The sequence below is a fragment of the Phacochoerus africanus genome, chromosome 1 (genome assembly GCF_016906955.1).
Source record: "Phacochoerus africanus isolate WHEZ1 chromosome 1, ROS_Pafr_v1, whole genome shotgun sequence".
Lineage (NCBI taxonomy): Eukaryota > Metazoa > Chordata > Mammalia > Artiodactyla > Suidae > Phacochoerus > Phacochoerus africanus.
Window position 1 is genome coordinate 217,163,880 of NC_062544.1, and position 12,373 is coordinate 217,176,252.

General features: G+C 37.7%; 1 long non-coding RNA gene across 3 annotated transcripts in view; it reads right to left on the bottom strand.

Moving 5' to 3' along the window:
• LOC125132844 (uncharacterized) overlaps positions 1–12,373 on the bottom strand; it is a 31,791-nt gene that overhangs the window by 7,033 nt on the left and 12,385 nt on the right. For all 3 annotated transcript variants that reach the window (XR_007136334.1, XR_007136335.1, XR_007136336.1), the window contains exon 2: positions 2,069–2,160. This is a non-coding gene — a long non-coding RNA (uncharacterized LOC125132844). The remainder of the gene's footprint in view (positions 1–2,068; positions 2,161–12,373) is intronic.

Here is a 12,373-nt window from a genome sequence, read left to right on the forward strand (position 1 = left end):
TTTATATGAAGTCTCCTTTTCATCAAAATGTTTGAACTGAACTTTCCACATCTTACCTGCTTTTAATACATCTGTGCTAAGGAGTATCACGGAGGTGCAGGATAACTGATTTCTAAAGAAACTCAACTGTCCATTTTTTTCAAGACAACACAAGTAATACAACTTTCTTTACCCCTCTGGGAACCCCTCTGTATTTCAAAAGGGAGGCTGATGTCTATGGCAATCATTGCTGAGACTCGGCTCCCATACACACAATTAGGACTACATTCCTGGCTCCCTGGCCAGGTGGGACTGTGTGACTAGCCCTGGTCAGTGCAGTGTAAGCAGAAGTTCACCGCCTCTGGTCCAGAGAATTTAAGTGCTGGTACAGGACTCTCCGTAATGACTGGCAACATGTCAGATGGTGGCTGCTTTAGCCACCTGGATCCCCAGCCAATCCCAAACAGTTACATATCACAAGCAAGAAATAAATCTTTGTTTTTATAAATCACCAAGATTTTAGCATTCTTTGTAGCTACAACATAGCCTAGACTAGTCTGTCAGAGGGTCATCACCATATTCTCAGTTCTGACCAATACAGTAACCACAAGTCACTAGTGGCTGTTTATTTACTTATTTATTGCTTTTTAGGGCTGCACCTTAGGCATGTGGAGGTTCCCCAGGCCAGGGGTCCAATCGGAGCTACAGCTGCCGGCCACAGCCACAGCAACAGGGGATCCGAGCCGCCTCTTCGACCTACACCACAGTTCATGGCAACACTGGATCCTTAACCCACTGAGCGAGGGCAGGGATTGAACCTGCAACCTCATGGTTCCTAGTCAAATTCGTTAACCACTGAGCCACGACGGGAATTCTAGCACTGTTCTTAATAGACTAGGAAGAAAAGAGAAATGCCAAATTTTATCTTAACTGTGCATGTCCCTTTTCAAATTACTATGAAACTAAAACAAAAGTTTGTGTGAAATCAGTCTGGAGAGTATGGTCTAGAGTTTCATCAGTTGTACTGGATAATACAAACTCAATTATTTATTGTTTTTTATTATTTATGCTCATATATCTTTTTCACTTTTTAAGATATTTTAAAAGTACCAGTTCTATGCTTCTTACCTAAATAGATCTACAATTCACAAGCAATTACCAGACTACTTATGATATGATGCAACTAGCCAAGTTTCTCTGGGGTTTTTGGAAACTGGATAGGGGTGCATACAACAAGGACGAATGAGATAGAAAAGGAGCTAGACAGGGTGGCTGGATCAAGGTTTCCTTGACAATAACCCAAAAGGAAGGGGGAGGGGCCATCCTGACAGCTACCATCATTTTAACCCATGTAGCTTTATCATAAGTCGCTTCCCATTAGAATTGGAAATACCTACGAGATCTACAGCACCTGGAGACACCAGGCAATTTCTGATGGCTGGTTGTTTAAATTTTTAGCTTATAGGCCTTGATGGTATTCCAAATGCCTGTACATTGCAAAGAGGGTTTCAGGTCAGAGACCACAGCCCCAGCAGTGACCACAGGGAAGTCCATGATAAATCTTCCTAAGTCATTATTTGACTCTCTGGGACTAGATTTCTTCCAATTGGTGATAACTAAGGAAGAAGAATGTTACAAATTAACCTAAGTCAATGTTACAAATTAACCTAAGTCAAATTAACCTTCTTTGGGGCAGACATCAGTAGCTTCCAATAGTTAAGAACAGGTTAAGCTACAGGGCTTCTCTACAATCTTGCTCCAGATGGTATGCTACAATGAATAGTAGGTCAAATTCAACAAACATTTATTAGCAAACAACATTTATCACACAATCTATTCTGTAAGCTCCATGAACTCCCAGATCTGTCTCTCCAGAAAGCACCTTACCTGCACTGAAGGCAAATGCTGCAGGTTACTAAGGGTAGGATCTAGCTAACTTGGTTAATCAGCCAAGTAGAGTCAGTTCCAGCTGTACTTCTCACTGGAGCTGTGTAGCTCAGGTCTCAGTTTTCTCATTTATAAAATTAGAGTAATGATAGTTCCCCCCTCATAGATTGTTATAAAAATGAAAAGAGCTCATGCATACTACCTTATCTTTATGGTGAACCCTATTCTTCCGGCACCTGGAGATGCTGAGACGTGTCAGAAACATCCTCTACCCTCAAGGAGCTGATTATACTTCTGTAGCAACAAACAAGTGGAAACGTTATAAACTCAATGAAAGATGGAAAGAATTATTTAAATTCTACCCGCCTCCCAGAAAAAGATCTTTGAAAGTGAAAGTGTCCAAACAATTGTACAAAAAACAATTGCTGTGAGTTTCAGAGATGCTACAACCTCCCTCTTGGTCTCAGGAAAACTTTTAACTTCCAGTTGCTAAATACTCTCTTCTTCATAATCAAAGAAGAAAAGCTCATCTGACCTTAGGAGTTTTATTTTCCATCAAGAGGAAATTTCTCAAAGTTAGCTTGACCTTAAACCTACACTTAACATTTAATCCCCCAAAGTTCTCTAATTTTTATTTATAAAAGTTAATTCGCATTGATTTGTGTCTGACTGCATAACCACAAAACAAACAGGGTTCTGCTAGGCAGTCCCAGGAAAAGGCTGGGTAGGTAACTTTTAAAAATTGTCTAAGAAGCTCAAAATTCTCTAAGAAGCTCCTATTTTCTACAAATCCCAGGAGACTAAGGGTTTAGAAATGGGAAGCTACTATAGTAAAGACCAAATATGAACTCCTGAAGACAAGTAGTAACTCTGCTCTCTTAAGAACCTCCATTAAACTGAGCATAAAGGAATAATTTTTTTTAAAGCTATAAACCCCTCAAAGACAATATGGGAAAAGAGAGACGAACGATCAGAATTTTGGAAGATAGAAAGCAAATAGATGAGTGGGTGATTTACTTAAAGCACAGAAGCTGAAAGCTCACTTCCTACAGAGAAGAAAGCCAGTAAGAAGGAAAGTCAATTATGACTTGAAGAAGCCCTTAAAGGTCAGAGGCTGGAGGAACAACGTACCTATGAAAGGGAGCTTTGAAAGGAATGTAAGGTATCAACTCACTCAGGTCAAAAGTCCAGACAGGAGATCAATGCAGAAGTAGGATAGGATACCTAGGAGTTAGGACAGATGAGGATCCAGAGTCCAGGAAGTCAGAACAAACACACTAACAGTACCCATGGTCAAAGTACAGAAAAGAGTCTGACCCTAGAAAGACATTTGTTTGCTCAAGGTTGTTTTTTGTTTGTTTTTGCTTTTTAGGGCCATATCTGCAGCATATGGAAGTTCCCAGGTTATGGGTCAAATCAGAGCTGTGGCTACCAGCCTACACCATAGCCGCAGCAACCCAGGATCCAAGCCACATCTGCAACCTACACTATGGTTCACGGCAACACTGGATCCTTAATCCACTGACTGAGCCCAGGGATCAAACCCACACCGTCACAGGCACTGTATCAAATTCTTAACCTGCTGAGCCACCACAAGGGAAACTCCCTAGTCTCTATTCTGTTCCCTGATCTACATGTCTATTTTTATGCCAAACTCTAGTACTGAGTATGAAAGCAGGGAGCATGATGCCTCTAGTTTGGTTCTTCTAAAATTGCTTTGGCTATTCTGGCCTTTTGTGATTCCATACAAATTTTAGGATTGCTCGTTCTATTTCTGTGAAAATGCCACTGGAATTTTGATAGGGATTGCACTGAATCTGTAGATTGCTTTGGGTGGTATAGACATATTAACAATATTAATTCTTGCAATCCATGAGCAAGGAATATCTTTCCATTTATCCGTGTCTTCTTCAATTTCTTTCCTTAATACCTCACAGTTTTAAGATACAGATTCTTTTACCTCCTTGGTTAAATTTATTCCTAGGTATTCTTTTTGATGCAGTTATAAACAGGATTGTTTTCTTTTTTTTCTTTCTTTTTTTTTGTCTTTTTGCCATTTTCTTGGGCTGATTCTGCAGCATATGGAGGTTCCCAGGCTAGGGGTCCAATCAGAGATGTAGCCGCCGGCCTATGCCAAAGCTGTGGCAACGCGGGATCCTTAACCCACTAAGCAAGGCCAGGGATCGAACCCTAAACCTCATGGTTCCTAGTCGGATTAGTTATCCACTGAGCCACGACGGGAACGCCCCCCAGGATTGTTTTCTTAATCTCTCTTTGTGATAGTTTGTTACAAGTGTAGAGAAACAATACAGATTTTTATGTAACATTACTGAAGTCATTTATCCTAATAGTTTTCTGATGGAGTCTTTAGGGGTTTTGATACATAATATCATGTCATCTCTAACAGTGACAGTTTTACTTCTTCCTTCCCAATTTGGATGCCTTTCTTTTTCTTGCCTAATTGCTCTGGGAAGGATTTCCAGTACTATGTTGAAAAAAGTGAAGAGAGTGGGCATCTTTGTCTTGTTCCTAATCTTATGGGAAAAGCTTTCAGCTTTTCACAATTAAGTATGATGTTAGCTGTGGGCCTGTCATGTATGGACTTCATTATGTTGAAGTATGTTCCCTCTATTCCTGCCTTATTGAGAGTTATCCTAAATGAATGCCGAATTTTGTCAGCTGCTTTTTCTTCATCTACTGAGATGATCTTATGATTTTTATCTTTCATTTGGTTAATCTTGTCTATCAGCATTAGACTGATGCACAGATGTTGAACCAGCCTTGGATTCCCGGGAAAAAAATCCCACTTGATCACAGTGTATTATCCTTTGAATGTACTGTTGAATTTGATTTGCTAATATTTGTTGAAGATTTTGACATTTATGTCCATCAGGGACATTGGCCTATCAATTTCTTCTCCAGTGGCTTGTCTAGTTTGTTATCAGGTTGTAAAATGGTTTGGAAGAGTTCCCTCCTTTTCTGTTTTTGGAAGAGTTTGAGAAGGATTTGTATTAATTATTCTTTGAATGTGAGACAGAATTCAGCAGTGAAGCAATCTGGTCCTGGACCTCTGTTGGTTGGGAAGTTTTTGAATGTTCATTCAATCTCCTTACTAGTAATCTGTCTGTTCAGATTTTCTATTTCTTTATAAGTCAGTCATCGTAAATTCTATGATTCTAGAAATCTATCCATTTCTTCTAGGTTGTCCAGTTTAACTGTTGGTATATAATTGTTTATAATGGTCTCCTATGATCCCTTGCATTTCTGTGGTATCAGTTATAAAAGCTCCTCTTTCATTTCTGATTTTACTTGAATCTTCTTTTTTTCTTGGTGAATCAAGCTAAAAGCTTGCAAACTTTATTCCTTATTTATTTATTTATTTATTTAGGGCATATGGAGGTTCCCAGGCTAGGGGTCCAATTGCAGCTACCACTGCTGGCCTATGCCACAGCCACAGCAACTTTATTTCTTTAAAGAGCCAGTCCTTAATTCACTGATCTTTTCTATTGTCTTTTAGTCTCTATTTCATTTATTTCTGCTCTAATCTTTGTTGTTTCCTTCCTTTTATTAACTTTGGGCTTTGTTCTTTTTCTAGTTCCTTGAGATGTAAGTTAGATTTTTATTTGAGAATTTTCTTGTTTCTTGGTATTTATTGCTATGAAACTCTTAGAACTGCTTTTGCTGCATCCCATAAATTTTTCTATGTTGTATTTCCATTTTCTTTTGTCTCAAGATATATATAAAGTTTTTATATAAATATACATATATGTGTATATGTGTGTGTGTGTGTGTGTGTGTGTGTGTGTGTGTGTGTGTATGTATATATTTTTTTAGGGCCACACCTGTGGCATATGGAAGTTCCCAGGCTATGGGTTGAATCAAGAGCTGCAGCTGCTGGCCTATGCCTCAACCACAGCAATGCGGGATCCAAGCCACATCTGTGGCCTACACCACAGCTCAGAGCAATGTTGGATCCTTAATCCACTGAGCAAGGCCAGGTATCAAACCCATGTCCTCATGAATATGAGTCAAGTTCATAACACTCTGAGCCACAATGGGCACTTCCTCTCTCTTTTGATGTCTTCTTTGATCTATTTTGCAGCATGTTGTTTAATCTCCACATGTGTGTGAATTTTCCAGTTTTCTTCATGTAGTGGATTTCTAGTTTCATACTATTGTTATCATAAAAAAATGCTTGTTAAGACTTCAATCATCTTAAATTTATTAACATTTACTTTGTAACCTAACATATAATGTATCCTGGAGGATGTCCTATTTGCTCTTGAAAATGTATTCTGTTGTTTGGGGATGGAATATCTGTATCTACCTGGTAAATAATTTAGTCTAATGTATTGGATAAGGCTGATATTTCCTTATCGATTTTCTGTCTGGATGATCTATCCATTGGTGTTAAGTGGGATATCAAAGTCCCCTACTATTATTGTGCTGCTGTCTATTTCTCCATTTGGGTCTGTCCATATTTGCTTTCTATGTTTAGATGTTCCTACATTGGGTACATAAATATCTAAAAATGTTTTTTCCTCTTCTGTGATTGACCCATGTATCATTATATAACTCTCTGTTTGTCTCTTACCATAGTCTTTGTTTTAAAACCTATTTTATGTAATATAAGTATAGCTATCCCAGTTTTATGCTGGTTTCCATTTTCATATATTTTTTCCATCCCTTTACTTTCAGTATGTGCATGCCCTTATATCGAAAGTGAATCACCTGTAGGTAGCATATAGATGGGTCTTATTTTCTATCCATTCAGCTATCCTATGTCTTTTGATTGGCAGATTTAGTCTATTTACATTTAAAGTAATTATTAACAGGTATTCATTTCTTGACAATTTTTCTTCATTGTTTTGAGCTTTTTTGGTGGTACCTCTCTGTTTCTTCTTCTCTTGCGCTCTTCCTTGTAGTTTAATTACTTTCTTTAGTGGAATGCTTATATTCCTTCCTCTTTATCTTTTGTGTATTTAACTATAGGTTTTTGCTTTGTGGTTACCATGAGGCTTACATATAACAACTTATATCTATAACAACCTATCTTAAGCCTATAACTTAAGTTTGAATAAATTCTAAAACTCACAAAAAATAAAAATTAAAAAAAAAACTATTTTGGTAAAATTATACACTTAACAAGATGCAGTACCTACTTTTAAAGGGGCTTTTAGCACTTTAGTAATTAATCCCCTTAACTATTTTAAGCTGCATTCATAAATGTAATGAACACATTTCATTTTCACTTCAAATTCTTCAAATGTCTCATAACAAGACTTCCCCAAAAAAGCCCCCAGCAAATATTTTGCAAGTAAAATCTCATAAATAAATAAAATTTATAAACTCCACAGGACTTCTTTTAAATGTTTAATATTAATAAATTTAGTAAAGGGGTCAAATTTTGAATCCCAAATCCAAATTACACAATCTATACTTTAAATTGGAATCACATATTAACCCGTTTATCTAGTATGCCTAAATCTCTTAACATTAGAAATATTAAAGGATTTTATTATTTTATTATAAATTTGATTTATTTCATTGTTTCACTAAATTCTAAATTCCATAACATTACAGAAATTTGTTCGCTTGAAGGAATGTCACCTTCCCACTCAGAGGAGCATTACCTTCTCAGCTGGCTAAATTTGCTTAATTCAATGGGGCATAAGACCTGAAGCTACAAGACACTCTGGTGATATTTCTCATGATTCTGACTGCCAAGCTAAGTCCCTTTCTGTAGTCAATATGTTTGGAACTCTAAAATCCAGTCCTTGGGTTTAAATCCTAAATGTCCCTTTATTCCTAGAAGTCTGCATGCCCCAAAAGATTGTAGCTTACTTCTTTCATGACTTCACTGGTTTTACATTCTTTGACTTTCCTTGGATATCTAAATGTTTCCCATCTACCCCTATGGATACTTTCTTTTTTTTTTTTTTTTGTCTTTTTGCTATTTCTTGGGCCACTCCCATGGCATATGGAGGTTCCCAGGCTAGGGGTCAAATCGGAGCTGTAGCCACTGGCCTACGCCAGAGCCACAGCAACGCGGGATCCGAGCTGCATCTGCAACCTACACCACAGCTCACGGCAACACCGGATCATTAACCCACTGAGCAAGAGCAGGGACCGAACCCACAACCTCATGGTTCCTAATCGGATTCGTTAACCACTGCGCCACGACAGGAACTCCCCCTATGGATACTTAAGGCCAGTCTTTTGGATTCTTAGAATTCGTCACTGTGTTAATAAATCATTTTTTGGATTTAGTAGAATCCCGAGATGGTTTCATATCCTTCTTTCTAGTAGGATCACATCATTGTAGGTATTAAAATGATACTTGTCAGATATACAAATTATGGATTTGTCTGATCATTCTACAGTCATTCTAGTGACTCCGAGTGCTTTACAGAAAGGCTCACAGTTAGCAGGCTCTGCCCAGATATGAACTTCAGTTTTCAGTACCCCCCCGCTTTTTTTTTGCCTGCGTCTGCAGCATATAGAAATTCCCGGGCCAGGGATCAAACCTGCACCACAGCAGCAATCCAAGCTGCTGCAGTGACAATGCCAGATCCTTAATGAGCTGCCCCACAAGGGAATTCTTAAATATAGGCAAACAGCCAAATACCATCAGACATTTGAGACAAACCTCTAACAAAAAAGGCAGAGGACGAGAACCATTAAAAAAAAAAAAAAAAAAAAACTTGGAAAAAATTGAGACTCTGCAGGGAGGAGAAGAAAAAATAATTAATATTCTTTTATTAATATTGTACTCAAAGAGATACAAGAAAAAATTATATCCAAGAAACAAACAAAAGGATGCTGCTTATATTTTTTAAAAATTAAAGAAGCATTCAAAGACCTAGAGCAGAAGACAAATTATAGAAATCTTATAGAAAGAATAAAAAGACAATGAATGATGGAAGAGAAAAAAAAAAGAGGTTCAGTATGCAACAACTGGATGCTAGAGAATACAGAAAACAGATCAGAAGTGGACATCTGTATAGTACCTAACAAAGTATTAGTTCTCTAGATCAGTGGTTCTCAAAGTGTGGTTCACAACTCATGGGGCTTCCCAAGACCCTTTCAGGAAGACTAGGAGGACAAAACTCTTTTAATAGAAATATTAACCTGTTATTTGCTTTTTCTATTCTCATTCATTCATAGGGTTTTCCAGAAGCTTCACGATGTGTGATGTCATCACTCTAATAGCTTATATATTCTTGTGATTTAAATTTTTTCAGTTTTAATTTCTAATATGGATAATAACAAACAGTTATAAGCCACACAAATAAAACGTTTTTAGGATCCTCAATAATCTTCAAGAGCTTGAAAATCACTACTCCAGGTAATGACTTAATCCTAAATATGGCTAGGCATTACACTTTAGTTTGAAAATGCTAGGAAGCACCCCAGATGTAACATATATTGCCATTCCCTTCTCTTCCATTTGAGTCTCAAACCAAAAATTCAACTCATACAAAAATATAAAAAGATTTACTTATTCTGTAATGGAGGTAGATAAGGGAGTTCATATTGATCAGTATTTCATTTCAAAAAATCCTCCCAGCCCTGTCTCTTCTACATTTCCTTCCTCTTTACCTCCCCCATGCTGTCTTTATCTTTCTTTAACTCTCTCCCCTCCCCTGCCTTTCTGGGATGTTTAAGCATATCCAAGATTGGGGGGAGAAAAAACCAACACATCACTGATATCTACCCTCATTAGAAGACAGAACAACAAAACTGCAATAAGTACATACATACTGATAATTACCTTGAATGTAAATGGATTAAATGCTGCAATCCAAAAACACAGAGTAGCTGAATGGATACACAAATAAGACCAGTATATATGCTGTCTACAAGAGACCCACTGTGGACACATACAGACTGAAAAGTGAGGGGACACATAGAGACTGAAAGTGAGGGGATGGAAGAAGGTATTGCATGCAAATGGAAATCAAAAGAAAGCTGAAGGAGCAATACTCCTTCAGACAAAATAGGCTTTAAAAAAAAAAAAGTTACAAAAGACAAAGAAGGACACTATCTAATGATCAAGGGATCAATCTAAGATGAAGATGTAACAATTGCAAATATATATGCACCCAACATAGGAGAACCTCAACATATAAGGCAACTGCTAACAGCCTCAAAAGGAGAAATTGACAATAATACAATAATAGTGGGGAACTTTAACACCCCACTTTCAGCAATGAACAGATCATCCAGACAGAAATATCAATGAAGAAACACATGGAGCTCCCATTGTGGCTCAGCAGTTAACGAATCTGACTAGCATCCATGAGGATGTGGGTTCGATCCCTGGGCTTGCTCAGTGGGTTGGGGATCTGGTGTTGACATTGGCTGTGGTGTGGGTCACAGACACAGCTCAGATCCTGCACTGCTGTGGCTGTGGCACAGGCTGGCAGCTATGGCTCTAATTTGACCCCTAGCCTGGGAACCTTCATATGCCATGGGCACGGCCATAAAAATAAAGGAAAAAGAAAAAAGAACACATGTCTTATATGACACATTAGACTAGACAGACTTAATTGATATTTATATAACATTTCATCTGAAGGCAACAGAATACACTTTCTTCTCAAGTGCACATGGAACATTCTTCAGGATAGACCACATCCTAGGCAACAAATCAAGCCTCAGTAAATTTAAGAAAATTGAAATCATGTCAATAATGTTTTCTGACCATAATGCTATGAGATTAGAAATCAACCACAAGAAAAAAACTGCAAAAAAAAAAAAAAAACCAGAAACACGTGGAAGCTAAACAATATGCCACTAAACAGCCAATGGCTCACTGAATAAACCAAAGAAGAAATCAAAAAGTATCTAGAGGAGTTCCCGTTGTGGCGCAGTGGTTAACGAATCTGACTAGGAACCATGAGGTTGCGGGTTCGGTCCCTGCCCTTGCTCAGTGGGTTAACGATCCGGCGTTGCCGTGAGCTGTGGTGTAGGTTGCAGACGCGGCTCGGATCCCGCATTGCTGTGGCTCTGGCGTAGGCCAGTGGCTACAGCTCCGATTTGACCCCTAGCCTGGGAACCTCCATATGCCATGGGAGCGGCCCAAGAAATAGCAACAACAACAACAACAACAACAAAAGACCAAAAAAAAAAAAAAAAGTATCTAGAGACAAATGACAATGAAGACACAATGATCCCAAACGTATGGGATGCAGCAAAAGTAGTTCTAAGAGAGAAGTTTTTTCGTTTTTTTTTTTTTTACAGTGATTTTTTAAAAGTTTTATTGACATATAATTGATTTACAATGTTGTGATAATTTCTGCTGTATAACAAAGTGATTCAGTTATATGTATACACATATCCATTCTTTTTTATTTATTTTTTTTTATAATTTTTTTTAATTTTCCCACTGTACAGCAAGGGGGTCAGGTTATCCTTACATGTATACATTACATTTTTCCCCCACCCTTTCTTCTGTTGCAACGTGAGTATTTAGACAAAGTTCTCAATGCTATTCAGCAGGATCTCCTTGTAAATCTATTCTAAGTTGTGTCTGATAAGCCCAAGCTCCCGATCCCTCCCACTCCCTCCCCCTCCCATCAGGCAGCCACAAGTCTCTTCTCCAAGACCATGATTTTCTTTTCTGAGGAGATGTTCGTTTGTGCTGGATATTAGATTCCAGTTATAAGTGATATCATATGGTAGTTGTCTTTGTCTTTCTGGCTCATTTCACTCAGTATGAGATTCTCTAGTTCCATCCATGTTGCTGCAAATGGCATTATGTCATTTAAGAGGGAAGTTTTATAGCAATATAATCTCACCTCAGGAAAAGAAAAATCCCAAATGAACAACATAAATTTACACCTAAAGCAACTAGAGAAAGAAGAACAAACAAAACCCAAAGTTGGTAGAAGGAAAGAAATCATAAAGATCAGAGCAGAAATAAATGAGATAGACATGAAGAAAACAGAAAAGATCAATGAAACTAAATGCTGGTTCTTTGAAGAGATAAATTTCAGAGGAAGAAACACTCCCAAGCTCATTCTATGAGGCCACCATCACCCTGATACCAAAACCAAAGACCACAAAAAAAGAAAATTACAGACCAATAACACTGATGAATATAGACGCCAAAAATCCCCCAAATATTAGCAAACCAAATCCAACAATACATTAAAAGGATCATACGCCATGATCAAATGGGGTTTATCCCAGGGATGCAAGGATTGTTCAATATCCTCAAATCAAACTGAATAAAAATTTGATTTGACATTAACAAACTGAATAAAAATCATATGGTCATCCGGATACAGAAAAAGCTCCTGACAAAATTCAACACCCATTTTTGATTAAAAAAGCTCTCCAGAAAGTGAGTAGAGAGAGAACCTCCTCAACATAATAAAGGCCATATATAACAAACTCACAGCTAACATCATTCTCAATGGTAAAAATCCAAAAGCATTTCAAATAAGATCAGGAACAAGATAAAAGATGTCTACTGTCATCACTTTTATGCAACATAGAT